This window comes from Sminthopsis crassicaudata, chromosome 1 (assembly GCF_048593235.1).
Source record: "Sminthopsis crassicaudata isolate SCR6 chromosome 1, ASM4859323v1, whole genome shotgun sequence".
NCBI classification, from domain to species: domain Eukaryota; kingdom Metazoa; phylum Chordata; class Mammalia; order Dasyuromorphia; family Dasyuridae; genus Sminthopsis; species Sminthopsis crassicaudata.
This window is the reverse complement of record NC_133617.1, coordinates 28,304,616-28,309,098: the sequence shown is the minus strand read 5'-3', so window position 1 is coordinate 28,309,098 and position 4,483 is coordinate 28,304,616.

The following is a 4,483-nucleotide window of genomic DNA, read 5'->3' as shown; positions in this document are numbered from 1 at the left end:
CTATCCATTACGCCTCTTAGCTGCTCCCATATTTTTTCATGTAGGTGAAGAAGTCAGGTTTCAGAATGAGATCAGTTTCTCTGATCACTCTTTTTTTTTTAAAGTAATAGCTTTTATTTTTTTCCAAATATATGTAAAGATAATTCTCAATATTGACTCCTGCAAAACCTTGTATTCCAAATTTTTCTTCCTCCCTTCCATCTGCCCCTTCCCAAGATAGCAAGCAATCCAACATACATTAAATACATACAGTTCTTCTAAATATATTTCCACATTTAGTATGCTGCACAAGAAAAACCTGATCACTTTTAAGGGGTATGATAACCTTTAATTTAGTCTCTTTCTACTCAACCTGTTACACAAAAAATCATCACAAGTGGTGAATAGCAAGTAATTTTTTTTCCCTAAGCAAAACAACAAATAGAAATTGGAGTTTTACAGATTAGAATCTACTAGGAAATACACTAATGTAAATGAGCTTTTCAGCTGGGAGAGACAAGATCTTGGCTCAAATCAGGGGAGAGAGAGGAGGAGGTGAGATCCTTTTTCAGCAACCTCTACATTTGTAGGCCCAAGATCGAGAATGGCCTGCAGCTGATAAAGTGTTCAATCTGAAATCAGGAAGGTCATATTACTTTAGACACTTATGCCCTGGACTTCACCCTGTGTGCTTCAGTTTCCTCATCTGTAAAATGAGCTGGAGAAAGAAAAGACAAATTAGTATCTTTGCCTAGAAACCCTTAAATGAGGTCACGATGAGTTGGACTTGACTGAAAAAAAATAAGAACAACAAAACAAAAAGTCAAGAATATGATGGGAGCTCCCCAACATTTGCTGCTTAGAGGCCAAAGCATTTTAAACTTCAGTTTCAGTATTTGACATCCCAGCAAATAGTTCAAATTCATTTCTTTAAACTATTGAATAGTTTAATCTCCTTACTATCCAAGAGACTCGTAAAAGCCTTCTCCAAGACCACAATTCAAAAACACTGATTCTGCAGAGCTGTTTTCCGTACAGTCCAACTCTCCCAACAATACACTGCTACTGGAAGAACTGTAGCTTTGACTTTGTTGGCAAGGAGACGCCTCTGCTTTTTAGTATGCTGTCCAGATTTGCTTCCTTCCAAGGAGCAAGCGTCTTATTTTCATGGCTACAGTCATTGTCTGTAGTGATCTTTGAGTCCAGGAATATCAAATCGGACACCGGTTCCATTTCTTCTCCCTCTATTTGCCAGAAAGTGAGGGGACCAGTTACTAAAAACAAATTATTTATGTATATTGAGATATGTGTATACATAAGTAATTAATACATTAAATAATTTACAGTGTTAAGTTTTGTAAACAGAAACATTATATATGTTACATATAACATAATCATATACAAATTATATATAATTTATAATGTACCATGTGCTCTATATTATATATAATTTGTATTATATATAATGTATAATTAATTTATAATGTATACTGTTATATATTATACATTATATAAAGATTATATTTTATAAATCTATTTATTTACTTATTTCCCGTTCTTTTCGATGCTTGTCTTTCTGTCTGTCCTTGTACACGTCTATAACTTGTATGTACAGAAAGCAGAGGTCTGGTCTAGGGACTGAGTTTTCCAGCCCTGGAGGGCAGGGAGGAGGGATCCCTATGTATGTAGTCTCTCTTCCCCTGCTATCACTTAGCCGGAGACCCACAGCATCACCTCCTTGTTGCTGACAAGTGTGACATGATCACCTCTAGTATATCAGAGGATCTAGGTCCAAATTCTGCTTCTGACTCGTGTACTAGTGATATGATCCTGGGCAAGTAAGTTCATTTCTTTGTGTCTCAATTTCCTCTGTTGTAGCATGAGAGCATTGGACTAGAGAACCTTTAAGAAAGTTAGGTGACTTCCCATTTGGATTCAGATACTTAATGGTCAAATCATTTAATGTCTGATTACCTCAGTTTCCTAATCTGTAAAATGGGAATGAGAATATCTCTTAGGATTATTGTAAGGATTAAATGATGATATTTGGTTTGTAAAACACCTCAAAACACAAAAGTTAACAAGCCTTCAAAGAGAGCTACGTAGCCTTCTCAATTTATAGATGAAGAACTTGAGGTTCTTAGAGGTAATTGATCATAGATTTGAGGCTGTGATGGATCTTCAAGGCCATTAAGTCCAACTCCCTCTTTTTACAGAGGAAGAAACTAAGGCTGAGAGGTTACATGTCCCTTCTGAGGAGGGAGATGAGGCAAGCTGCTGAAGTCCAAAGGAGCGCCCTCAAAGCACCCCTTCTTCAGGAGGGGGGGACCAGAATTAGAGTCTTATCTTGAGATGAAAGCCCCAGCCAACTGGCCCGGGGGGGGGGGAGGGAGGCAAAAGCGTGGTGAAATGACGGCTTAAACAGTAACCCAGGGACACAGAGAGGTGTGTGTCTGGCGGCCAATAGATGCAATCACAGGGCAAGAGGTGCCATAGGGTGGAAGCCGGTTGACGAACATCCACCCGGTAGGCTTGAGGCTTGGGTCAGTGACCTGGGAGGTAAACAGTCTTTTTAGACTCCAGTCCTCAGCCTCCCTGTCCAAGTCCCTCTTGTTCCTGCTCTTGCCATTTCCCCATAACATCAATCCTGGCCCTCTGCCTTCTTCCCTGGAAGAACATCCAATGTGCCTTGGTGGAAAGGACATGGTGGTCTTTGCAGATCTTGGGTTCCAATCCCACTTGTGACATTGGCCAAGGCTCCATGCCCAGAAACTCACCTCTTTAGGCTTCAATTTACTCAGTTATAAAACAAGAGAGACTGATTAAATGGCTTCCAGCTTTAAATCTTGACAATCTTTAAAAAATAGAGGCTTATAGAAGTAAGAAATCATAGATCTGGGGCTGGAAAGGACTTTAGAGACTGTCAAAGCCATCTCTACTCTGATTTCTTTGTAGAATTCTAGAAATCTCATTATTGAAATTTATGGGGTAGATAGGAGTGCTGGGACTGGAATCACGAAATCAAATCCTAATGGAGACACTGGCTGTGTGACCCTGGCCAAGTCACTTAACTTGTATCTGTCTCAGTTTCCTTAACTGTAAAAAAAGGGGATGATATTAAGGATCTATTTCACAGGGTTGTTATGAGGATCAAAAGCTGGTACATAGTAGGTGCTTAATAAGTGCTTGCTTCTTTCCTTGCTCTTCTTTATTGGATTCAGAAAAGTGATTAATTCTAAGTAGGAACTAACTATCCCTCTTATAAAATCATACTCCCCCCCCCCCCCGGGGCTGGGGTTAAGTGACTTGCCCAGGGTCACACAGCTAGGAAGTGTTAAGTGTCTGAGACCAGATTTGAACTCTGGTCCTCCTGAATTCAAGGCTGGTGCTCTATCTACTGCGCCTCCTAGCTGCCCCCAATATCATAATTTTTTAACCTAGATTATTTTATTAAATGAAAATGGTTAGCAAATCTTTCAAGAAAATTCCCTTAACAGCTTGAGCAAAACATATTCTGACAAATCAATCAAAGGAAGGCAATTCATATAATATCATACACTTAGAACCAGAAGAAAATTTAGGGGGTCATTTAGTTCTCCTCATGGAAGAGATTTTTAAAAAAGAAACAAAAATGAAAACAAACAAACAGAAATACTAAGGATTAGAGAAGGGAAATTACTTATTTAAGATCACACAGATCCAGGATTCGAATATAGGTCATTTCATTTCAAATTCAAAAATATTTCCACTCTATTACCCCACTTCCATCGATACATTCATAAAAGCAAAGGTTCTCGAACAAAGGGTAAGCGATAGTCCTGCTCTACTCTGTCTTGCTCTGGCTAGAACATTGGACTTGGAGTCAAATGGATCTGAATTCAAATTCTACCTCTAATCTTTAGAACACAGGGATTAGATGAGCCAGCCTCTGGTAGGTGCTATTTTTATCCCCATTTCACAGATGAGGAAACTGAGGCAGATAGGAGTTAAGGGATTTTCTGGGCTAAGTATCTGAGGCCAGATTTCAATTCAGGTTTTCCTGGCTTGAGGTCACCCCATTAATCAGTTTACCAACTAGCTGCCTCCCCAAGGCAGCTCCCCAAGAAGAGGAAGTGGTTCCAGGGTGAAAAGGATGTTTTTCTAAAATATTGGTCAATGATCTACACATCTGCTGAGGGCATCCTTGATGAAGGTGGAGGAAAACTTCCAGAGCAGAGAACAGCTCTCTAGTTACACAATTGATCAGCATGTTAACCTTTCTGGGCCTCAGTTTCCTTGTCTGTAAAATGAGGAGGGTTAGCTTGCATGGTTTCTGAGCTGTCTGTTCCAGAGTTGGAATGGCAGCTCCCGATCCAGAATTCTTCCCACCATATTGCACTTACGCTAGAGAGTTCACCATCTGCTCCTTTCTCCCTAACCTCTCTCTGTTTGTTTTTTTTTTCCTTAATTGGATCTGGAAGTCTTCCAGGGGCCAGGGCCAAGTGTCCTTTCTGCTTAGGAGGAG